The sequence below is a fragment of the Paramacrobiotus metropolitanus genome, unplaced genomic scaffold (assembly GCF_019649055.1).
Source record: "Paramacrobiotus metropolitanus isolate TYO unplaced genomic scaffold, Prichtersi_v1.0 Parri_scaffold0000376, whole genome shotgun sequence".
NCBI lineage: Eukaryota > Metazoa > Tardigrada > Eutardigrada > Parachela > Macrobiotidae > Paramacrobiotus > Paramacrobiotus metropolitanus.
The window spans coordinates 21,201-33,104 of record NW_026570596.1 but is presented as its reverse complement, the minus strand read 5'-3'; the positions used below and the strand labels follow the sequence as shown (position 1 = coordinate 33,104).

The window sequence follows — 11,904 nt, the reverse complement described above, 5'->3', positions numbered from 1 at the left end:
TATAATAAACAAATTTAACCAGATGGAAACCAGAAGCTGTTAAAAAGAATGGAATAAAACTGTGTTCAACAAACGTGCAGCGTTCCATGGGAATTATTTTGAACGGTTTATCTTCGCTATAACTCGCCGGAATATCAACTGGGGACGATGTGACACGCTCGACTACGTTTAGCATCAAAGCCTATAAAGGATCCCAATATTCCCATAACTAGGACTCCCAACTTGGCGGTGCAATAATCATCTGAGTTTCGTTTCCCAACCTTAAATAGCGAAGATAACAAACGGAACCTCAAGAACAAACAGAGGAAAACCGAATTCTGGATATTTCCGGAATCGGAATATCAGCCAGCGTTCGATGCTATTTACGTAAATCTCAATAACGGTGGAAAAGTTACCTTCGTTCAGATTACCGTGAAACAGAGAAAAGAATCGTGTGACACGGAAAAATTACAAGAATATCTTTACCGGTTATGCGATGAAGTGGAGCTCTTTGGGAAAAAACCTGGCGGGAAGGGGCGCTCTACCAGAAACAGGCCTCGCAACCTGGTAAAAGGCCTAACGATGTGGAATTTTGTTATTTGATTCCACACGAGCACCCGAATTTCACGTTTTCTGAGCCCAAGAAAGTAATCGTCCATTTGCGGATGGCCTGGGACAGAGGTACCAGAAAAGGGAAAAATAAGAATTCACTACTACAGATTCGACACCCACCAGTTTATGAACTAGTGGACTGGAATTATGGTAAGTTGGTCTGAATCCTTTGATTTTCACTGTAAGATGTAAAACTGCCGCGGTAGTGAATATTTCTTTCAGAAAAAGCTACCTAGACCACCGCGACACCACGTTACGCTCTTTTCCGACTTCTTAAAACTTTTGAATAACACGGCACTGCCCTGTTGCTTTTGATAGGAAGTTTTCGAGTCCTGCATATAGACGTTCGGTTAACTCTGCATTTCAAACAACGTACTGTGTGAAGCGAATCATGCGATTTTAAATATTTCTTTATCAACGCACTGGATGCAGTTTATTATTTGCTTAACTGGTGAAATTGTCCGGAGCGCAGTGAAGGTTGTTCCCTAGTTATATAATACCAATACCTAAACGACGTCTTTGCCGAAATTCCTTTGTGGCGTATTTTCTGTCGAAATTGTGGGCATCATCAGTGGTACTGATGTTTCCCTAAAAATAAGCCGGCAGTCAAGTCTCCAGCCACTACCATGATGAGCCTGCGCTCCGGTCTGCCAGTACCCAGTTTGGTGCGTTTTCCTATTAGGAAAGTGTTACACAAACTGGGGTTGTATGACGGCCGCAGTATTACGTAACTCATAAGCAGAAGCGGTCAACCGATTCCGTATGCATGTACATAGAGCGGTGCATACAGCATTCCGGCTGCAAAAAAAATATAAAGTTATTGGAGTGGAATAGCATAACGTGGTGCGCACTCTGAACGTGTCAGGACAAAACCGGAAGCCACATCCTATTAACGCCGTTTTTCTAGATTTGGGAAAAACCAATAAAGGAAAATGTCATAAGAAACAACTTATTTTTTTTGCCATCGCTATAAAGAGATTTCAGCACTGAAGCAGGCGCAAGGTACGTGATAATTACACCCTGCTGCAGATGACGTACAGGTAACGATTAGCAAACTTTTGCCATTATTTCTCCCGGCCGTTACGATAATAATGCTTACAAAACCTACATTTGGCAAGCTGTGATGGTATATTTTAGGTTGATGCGAATGGCCCCGGTGAGTCGGAAGAGCACTGTGCGCGAATACCTTTGTGAGGTTCTGAGTTCCATTATTTTCTGAATGTAGATACTTTGAGTTTTTGAAACACAGCATTTTGTACAACTAATTCTTTTCTTATCCTTCGACAAGCAATGCAAAGAACCTGACCTTAGTTTTCTCCACTAAACTTGTACTACTTCCTACTAGAAAGGTGTCGAAATTTGTTGCAAAAAAACCGACGATGAAACCAACCCGTAAAACCTTGACTGCATGCAACGGCATAGTTAGTGAACCTGAATGATGGAGCGTAGATGTAAGCCTGATGAACCCTGATTTAAACCCAACTTTTCGTTTCGCGCTACTATTCGGTTAGTTATCAAGTCCCAACGATCGTTGCTGTCGTAGACTTCCCCCTCAGACTGGCGTTTTTTCTGCTCACTGCTGCACTCGTGTGACTACTGAGATGGACGTCCGTGGGACTACGCCAATTCCTAATGGTCAATTCGCCTGACTCGTAGACAAATCGCTGAATTTCAGGGCTTTAATCGTTAGTCAGCTGTGAATTGGTCCAAATATGTGATTTTCTGAGACTCGTCAGTCTACCGCACATGAGCAACCCATATACTTACTTAATTGACTGCACATCAGAAACGATGCACTGTGCAGCTAGCAAATACGATGCGGCACTTCTTTACGTTTATTTAATGTGTAGGGTACTCCAGGTACCCGTTTGCCTGTACAGATACTAGCGCCTTGATGGCACAGATTACAAGATTTGGTTGTTGATCTTCCCGCAGTTCAGAATGGACGAACAAAGAAAACAACTTTATCGGTGCCTTGTTGAAAATTGGTCATAGACTTGTACGAGTCCAGTAAAGTGACCACGGTCTTTCCCTACACCAGCGCCAGCTATCCGAGAACGGCCTTCCGTTTGTTAAACTTGAACATCCTGTCAACATTACCCGTTACTGCAAATCTTGGACAACGATTACGTAAATCTTGGATAAAATTATGTAGACACAAATATTATTAATTTTAATATTTTATCATAAAATCACTGCACAGGCGACCCTTCAGAGTATCGCTGTCAGATCTCTCGACTTATGAAACGTTCCTTGTTGTGTGTCGGGTTCCGGTGAATTTAGCTTCAGTTAAATCATTCAACTGACCTTTCAATAAGTCTGCTGGGTGGTAATTATTATCGCGAAAAAGTCCTCGATAAAGAATGGCGAAACGCGGAAAAATCGTCTATTAAGGAGGTGAAAAGAAGAAAGCCTCCTCGATGGTCGATGGTGAAAAAAGAAAAATTCTCCACAACATGACGAAAGAGGAAAAATCATCGGTTAAAACTGTGAGAAGAAGAAACCCTCGCCAAAACATGGGCTTTCGAGTGCAAGGCTTCGCGCAGACCTGATCCCTCGATTGATACTTAAGTAATGCAATTCATAAGCGCGTTAGCAGGTTGAACAGAAACGAAGTTTGTTGTTGTTGTTTGTTTATAAGTACAACCCAGCGTAGCGTTCTGTACAGTGTATTTAATGAAGTTTGTCGGTGTGTAGGTTGTTACAGTATTTACGTTGGGTTGGTCCCAAGAAACCGGTGCTTTCGAAATTAACGGGGACGTGACGCGACATTAAAATAATGTAAATGGCATGCAGGCGTATCGCATTTATAGCAGTAATGAAAATAATATTGCTCTAATGGCAGTGCTTAATTGATTACATAAAAAGGGACGCTGCACGAACTAATTAACGTACAGTAGAGATATTATGCCTCGGCCCTTCCTTTAATTCGTCCATGTTTTATGCAAGAAGTCATGTTTTTATGCAAGAAGTGTTCACGAGAGATTTCAGAGCCGTCTACATCACTGGATTATCATACGGATTTACTGTTTTAATTGCATTCAGTTCTTGCTTCTTTTGGGTAATCCATGACAAATCGTCGTTTGCTGTAATGAACCGCAAAGGAGAGCAACGTAAACAAACGGCGACCAATATTGTTATTTTTAAACCGAGGCATTGCCAGTTATCTTTATTTTACTGTGGTTGATTTGCAGCATGTACTACCGATCCATGCTCGTTTTTTTATTGCTGGCAAATTCCGCCGCGTTAAACCGCAAAAGGTCTGGACACCGCCACGATGAAATGCGACACCCTGTGGCGAATCTTTGTACACACCAGCACTAAACGATGTGATGGAATTAATAGGATATTTGATAAATCATTTAAAACAATTATTAAGGTAGAATAATAATATGATGCCTGTTTATCGTATAAAATACTTCATAGCATATCATACTAATCTAAAGTTATTCGAAGATCGAGAATCTGGAGGAGCATACCGCGCAGCACCTCTTCCTGACTTCCAATGGACTGAAGCGCACTGAGAATCCAGCTGCGCATTTAGTTTCTGCGGCATAACTGCAAAATACGCACCACATCTGCAAGGGATAACACGATTGGCTGAACGAGTTTGAGCCACAATCGCGGACCGGAAGTCTCAGTAGGTAATTTATTTATAATCTGATTGGTTCCCGCGCCCATCTATTTCGACCAGCCAAACGGACATGGTACAGTGCCGAGTATTCGCCTTTGAACGTTCAAGGCCATCACTGCGAGATACCTTCACTGAATTTATCATTTCGATTTTTTATTCCGCTTTTTATATTATTACTAAGTCGTTAAGGTGCATTTGTTTTTCCCCAAAGGTCACCTGCAAGAGGTCTGTTCGCTGGAGATCGCACACAACGTGCGGAAGACGATCGAGAATCTGGCGCATCTGGCGGATTGCCGCTCCTGGAGATCCTGGAAATCCCCAACTTCCGCCCGGAGGATCCGCGGATTGTAGATATTCTCGCGATTATGCCAAGTCAAATCTGCTGCATCATTGCGCTGAACCATCTGGACATGAACATGGTGTTCCTACAATCGCGCATGTGCAGAGGCACTGCCCTTAATGCTGGACACAAATTCTCTTCAGTTTTATTAGTTTTTTTTGTAATAGGCTTTTTCTTTACACAGGCTTATCATACACGTATTAAAAAAAAAACAAAAATAAAAAAATAATAAGGAAAAATAGCGAATACCTAATACGATTACAAATTATTGAACATAAATATGCAATCGATAGTACAGTTAATAAGAATATGGAATAAACTGAAAGTAAAATACACAGTCAATAAACCAATTATAAAATGTTAAGATAATAAAAATAAAACACAACAAAATTGAATGGAAGCAGCTATACAAGTCTGTCTGGTGTTCCTTTTTGACAGGCATCGTGGTGGAGCAGAAGCGGAGCTGGCGTTCTGCCTGGAGCAAAAATCACAAAGAAACGTTTAAAGAGAGCGTTCAAAGTAAACAGGAGCTGTACAAAACAGACACAGTATTGTACAAAGAAATTAGTCTCATGTTTTTCAGATCTATTGGCACTGCGCATCAACGCCCAAACTTGCAAAAGCCTCATGGAGGACATTGTTAGCCCGATCGAGCGACCCGAACAATATGTAACGCCTTTTCCTTAGCATAAATTTTATCATTGCAGCATTACTATCTTTGCGGACATTTGTATGTTTGCAGCGCGGGATCCAGCATTTTTCCGTGCAGTGTAACGAAGAAGTTACCCCACAACGTCATAGCGAAGAGGCCAGTGACGTTCCGGCTTACGGCGCAGATGAGCGGCAGTCCGAAGGGATATTTGCCGGCGACAGTCAAGCGATGCAGTACAACTAACCAAGAAGTTAGCGTGGATGCCGAGCACCATGCAGACCAATAACAGCGACCATCCGCCGTCGCTATCGGCAGGCGACAACGCAAACAGCGACAACTCGCTCCACGCACTGTTAAGCGGGACTAATCGACAACTACCGCGCACGGATGACCTTCAATTGAAGTCGTTGAGTCGTACGATTACTGAAGCGCAGCAATTCGAAGACACACGCAAGCGGACGTTTATGCACTGGTTTCTTTAGAAAAGGCCATGGTTCCTAAATATCGTTTCATCAGGAGAGCCGTTTACAAGGATTACATGATTGCGTTAGGAAATTAGTGAAGCTGTTTTTCTTTGCACTTTATGCATTATTGTAGCCGGTGCCGTTCGCGGTCTGTTTTGCGGTAAAGTATGCGATTGCTCATATGGAAAGCGATCAAACGTTGCAACTGCCTGCACCCGAAATACATTTCAGGATATACAAAAGTAAGCAGAAATAACGTAGTGACAACTTGAAATTATGGTCGTATTGATAAATCCAAGAAATATACTCAGAAGTATTTCTCTCAGAACGGTAAAACTTGCTGCGCGTAATTTGCCGCTGTAATCCGCCATATCGTTGACGGAAATTCGTCGACCGTCACTAATGGTAAGTCGAACAGACAAAATGCTGAGCCGTCACAAATTAAGAAGTCACGATGCCGACGCAATGCCTTTGGGGTGCCTTTGACCTGTGACATAAAGGTGGCGCCAAGCGGTGCGGAACTACATAAACGTGACCATACGTAAATTATACGCGCAAGGCGCAACAGCCGTTACCCTGTTTGCACAGAAAATAGTACGAAGCCTTGTAAAACGGACGTTCCAAAAGTCTGCTTCCTTCTGAACATGGAACATAATTGACTCTTAACTTTTTTGGCATACAAATACATCGGCATACAAATTTTGAAAGAGAGGCGTCCAAAATTATTTGTGAGCGATGTCAGGAAGAGATTGGTTTAAAATTTCGTCCGGGCGAAAATAAAAGATTTCTTACATGTACACGAGTTTTGTACCATGTACCGGGCCACTTTCCTTAAGTTGTACCTTTTATACTAGTGGAACAAGCAATAATTTTAATAAAATGAAAATATTCGGTTTATAACAAGCGTTTGGCTGATTATTATTTCTTCCGGAATTTTAAAGACGCAGTTATTGCGAAAGACTTAGTGCATTGTTGCACGAAATTATTACAGTGTAATCGACTGAATCGAGGCGAAGGCCTTCTGTGTTCAAGAAAACAGGGCTTTCTGTCACGTCGATCACGCACAGATAAATTATAGCGCAATCGTTGTCGTCCAGAACCACTTCGTAAACTACCATCAACATTATACTCTGTTTGCTCCTTTTGCGCTACCTTCCATTTAGCACTATAGTGCACTATAGCACTAAGGTAGTGCACTATAGTGCACTGCCTTTTCGGCACTCCTATTTCATTCGGTAATTTACCTTTGACACTACCACTTGTTCGGTGTCCTAGCACTGATTTTTCGCTCATCATGACGCAGAAGATTCAAAGTAATAGCTGGTTCGATTCTCCAATCCACCCCATGTTTCATGGGGAAAGGCCGGCCTACTGTAGATAAGCCGATTTATTATTTACGCAGGCGGACATAGTAAGTGTACGTAAAGTACTGAAAATAAAGTGCTGCATATAAAAAATTAAAGAAAGTACTTATTGTATACTACTGTAAATACCTATATAACTTATACCGACCATTCCGTACAGTACACTACCTTTCCTCAATGGAGGGCTGGATTGCCCCTGCGTCAATGATTACGCCCCACTGGAAGTGCGGCACAAATTACACTAACTAACTAGCTTAAATAATTTAATTTATTTTATTTTATTTTTTATTATTTAATTTTTTATTTATTATTATTTTACTTAATTTATTTACTGTGTTTATTTTATTTCATTGTGACTTGTTGTGTGCTACGGCCTACGAGTCATGACTTGGCCGTGCGCCTCGAATGTTCGGGAGCACCCATTTCACCTTGGCTTTTTATGGTAGTCTCGAAGTCACAATATTTTTTATTATCCTTAATTTTGTTGCGGTAATTTTTCTTTGTCATTAAAATATTTCCCAGCAGTTTCGAATTTCTCGTTGCGTATTCCTGATGTACTTACTTAACAAGGATTATTATGAATGAAATGTTACTGTATAATTATTGTATTAAACCAAATCTGCACGAAGAGTACGAATAGTGCATTTAGTAGAGTCGGTACGTACTTAATAACGTTTAATGCGGAATGGAATCCGCAAGCGAAATGTATAGTAAGTACTGTGCAACCCTGAAAACAATTCTAACAGAGTCCTCTTTTGGAAGATTGTTGGTGGCTGCTGCGTTGTTAGGCATCCCATACGGCAAACACGGGATACGCCGCGGCGCTTGTTGGTCTGCTCGAAAACAGTCGTCCAGACTTAGTTCCCTCTTACGGTCTTACCTAATGCTTGATGTTAGCATTCTCGAGTTACTTGCAGTGGTAATAATTCCTCGCGCTCAGGTACAGGGCTTCTACCAAATTTCACCGTTCCCGTAATACATCATTATACATGTTTATTCGTCTGAGACCCATGCATTTTCCTCCAACATGTCGCGACATATGCCACGAGCGTCGCCCAGGATTCGTCGCGTTAATCACGTGAGTATCTTGATTTCTGGGTAAAGAAACATGAGAGGAAGCCTGTCACTTCACGATCAAACCGCGGTGACCAACCAGTACGTCCAAACGAAAATTTCTAGCGGAGGTTTTGGTGGTTGAGCCGCCCAATACTTCCCGCACATTTACCGCCGGCTCAGTTTTTCTTACGATTCAGCCATTATGTTCTGAATCATTGAATGTGTTTTTAAGCCGGAAATATGTGTTCATCATCAATATTTTTAAAATTTTTTCAACTTTCATACATTTGCCAAATTTTGTGAATTCTTTAATGCTTATTAATAACCGCATAATTTTCCCAAGTGCCTGAAATTTTGTGTTTAACTTCTTAAACTGCAAAAAGTTTCCAGAACTAGTTAAGTTCAGTTAACAAAGATAGTGGTGTGGGGTATGACTGCCTCGTCGAAAATATTAGGAGGACAAAATTTACGGGGGATGTTGTTTTTGGCTCGGGGGCGTTTTTGGCCGATGTACTGTACCACATACCAGCCAAAAAAACGTCCACCGACCGTTTAATTCGCTGCGAAATTTTAATCGCATATAAGAGCCCTAATTAAATGGCGCTCTTGTGAACGTATTGGGTTATTTGCTCTCGCTATACTTTCTCACGCTTATTGCTTCTCCGGTTTGGAGAAACACTCAGCGAGATGAAACCTCCAGTATAAGGGAAGAAAAAGAATCCATCTGCGGGTTTAGAACAGAGATCGCTTGTACAATTTCGGCACCCGAACCTACTGTTGGCTGGCCTGTTGGTCCACCTCGTCTGACCGCGCTGCTTTGGCCTGCCGCCATCTCGAGGGCGGTCCTATTTCGTTTCGCCGGATTCTGTAAAGCCGGATCTGCGACCATGCGTCTGCCGCAACTTCCAGTATGTACCGTGAACCGGTTAACACTAACATGTACCCTTTCATTCAGTAAATGGCCAACCAGTTATTCTTATTCTATTATTTAAATGTTTTATTGCTGTAGCAATTTATTAATTTATTAATTATTATAATTTATTTTTCTAGTAAATTTTACTTGTTTACGGCTTCGGTTTATCCATTCGTTCACACCCTTCACGATTATGGTCAGCTACGAGGAAGCGTCATTTTAGAATAATAATTTCAGCAACCGTGTGCTCGCATTTGCTGGCAAACATGCCGTGTTGAATGGCAGCCATTCCAGTGCAACTGACCTTTTTAAAAATTAATATATGTGAGATTAATTCGTAGCTTTTGGCGCATCAAAAACCTCCTGCAGTTCTGGCCTGCCATTCTATCGAAAAATTCGCGCATCCGATTTTCTAAATCATGTAATCAGTCGGTCACATACCAGGGAAAGTTGTTCGAACCGGCGACCTTTTCGAAACATTTTTCTCTAACGTTTCCGCTGGTTAAATTTGCTGTTCAAATTGTAATCGTAATCCTGTTGTCAACTGTTCTTCTCGATGTGCGCAGTACGGTAATACCGCGTCCCGCTGCAATAAACCGAGAGGAATGATTAGCAACGACCTCAGTTATCGCTTAACGTTCACCGCATCATTTGTACTCATTTGCGCTTTGGGTAAGGCGGGCCGAGCATTACCCAAAGCGCTTTCATTTGCGCTTATTGCTTTCTGAGATGTTGGCTTCATTTTGGCTGGCAGGAGGCGTTCAACCCGAATGACCTTTTAAGATACCATTTCTGTGCAGTTTCCCCTGGTAAAATTTTTCCGATGACTGTTCTTCAACGTCCTTATCGAATTTATTAACTTTTTGCTTACAGAACGCGTTTGACCCATTGATCTGCTTGAAGCACTGTTTTGTAATATTGCCTACGGTTTCTCAGTAGCGAAACGAACCAGTTATACGGTAATCTTCCCTTGTCTGCGATGGAGCTTTATTATTTCCGTATCCCGTTGCGTTTTAACGATGAGTCGCGGCTGACATTTCGGATTCGCTTGATTCTTTGCTTCCCTTCAGTGACTGTTCATTCACTTCATTATTAGAATAATTTTTGTATCGCGCTGCTTGTGCGGTTTCGGTTTCCCAGGTCCTCAAGCTATGTACGATTATTTTAATGAGAGCGTGGAAAGTTTGTATCTGTAGCATTTGAATATGGCATCGTTTCTGTTACGTTCATTTCCTTAAATGGTATGCAGTTTATAAAATGACCCAGCCTGACCGAAAAATTCTTCCCGTTTTTTTGTTGAGAAATTCCCGCGTCGAAGCGGTATTCGCCAGTTATATGTAACCCGCGCTGTGATTTTCACCAATCGAACGCCTTTTTTAAATATCCTCTTCCCTCATAGAAATAGAACTCGAGCCAGGACGTCAAAATGGTCTTTTAGGAGCGTTTCGGTTGACCGCGTTTCGGTATGATATGGTTCACGCTCCGTTAGTAGGACAGTGACGTGCATGACAAGCGGCCAACTATTCGAATTCCGTTGACCGCATCGCGCGCACCCACTGCCTCCGATAACTGTTCTTCAACTTCTTTATCAGTTTTTTTCTTATTACACAGCTAATTCGGTTTCCCCCGATTTTGATGCTGTGCACGATTATTCTAATCACGACTTTGGCAGTCGGTCAGGGGAAATAAACCTGCCTGTTACATTCTTTGCAGTGCTTAGAATATTATTTTTTATTATTATTCGAGCCAGTCCGGAAAAGTTTTCGAATACTTCTGTTCAGAATCTCGCGCATCCCAGCTGTGTGCGTCGAATGTATGTAAGAAGAGCTAGTGTTATCGGCAGTGGACGTTTTGGTCATCCTTTGTCACCGTTCAATTCTTGAACTCATTACTGACATTTTTTTTAATTAAGTGTAACGGGACATTTTGTACAGTAATTAGCCGGTTTGTCCCAATGAAGAAGCGCTCCGTTAATTTCTGCGGTATCTGACGATTCGCATTTTGATATTCCTCAGTATCAGGTATTTGATGATTATAACGAGCGTAAATAGTAGATAATCGATAGGTAAGGTCGACGTTGTTGTATTAAACGGTTTAAACCCTACATATTGGCTGGTTCTAGTAGCGAATCGTATCTGTATGATAAATACGTTTGTACTGTTACAGCTACTCCGTATTTCAGTATCACCAGAACGTTTGCGATATTTCAACGTTCGGTGCTTACTGTTTACGGAGTGCCTGTTGAGCCTGCAGACTGTCAGCTCAATGTGATACCGTAAGTATCTAGTCTGTGCCAGGTCCATTCAAGAATTTAATTTCGGAAGTTAAAGGATTCAAGTTATTAAAAAAACGTAGTGATGCTATACGTACTGAAATAAGTACAAATAAAGGTCGCATCAACGCGTGTTTGAGTTCACAATAAACATCTGTAGTCTATAGCATTTTGTCGAGACATATTCTGATGTACAAGGTGGCCATGGTTACTATAATTTGCATACTTACTTATCTTTAACACACGTCACAATATTATAAAATGCCATGGGTTCTGGATGTGGGATCCGTAAAAATACCTGGCTTGCTGTGTAGTACAGTACCTACTAATCGTAGTGCCTCGTACGCAAGGTGAACAGTACGGATAAGTAAGTACCCAACGAAACGGTATCAAAACTGTGCGATAAAAACGACAAATCTGAAATAAAAGTACGTAATATACGATCAATAATAATACAATTATAAAACTGTAAAGTTTGTAAAATAAATGAGAAAATAATAGAGTACTTCCACATCTTGCTTGTGGTGGCAGACTCGAAAAATCAGTGCTCGAATTTTCACTTATACGGTATGTGGATTAGGATCGTTAGAGTTCATGTGGCAGATTATGCATCAAATT

The 11,904-nt window shown here is 41.4% G+C and overlaps 1 long non-coding RNA gene across 1 annotated transcript; it reads left to right on the top strand.

Moving 5' to 3' along the window:
* Positions 1-4,791: 4,791 nt before the first annotated feature.
* On the top strand, positions 4,792-5,441 carry LOC129602264 (uncharacterized). The gene is made up of 3 exons (XR_008692374.1): positions 4,792-5,084; positions 5,149-5,234; positions 5,308-5,441. It is a non-coding gene; the product is annotated as an uncharacterized LOC129602264 (long non-coding RNA).
* The last annotated feature ends 6,463 nt before the right edge of the window (positions 5,442-11,904 follow it).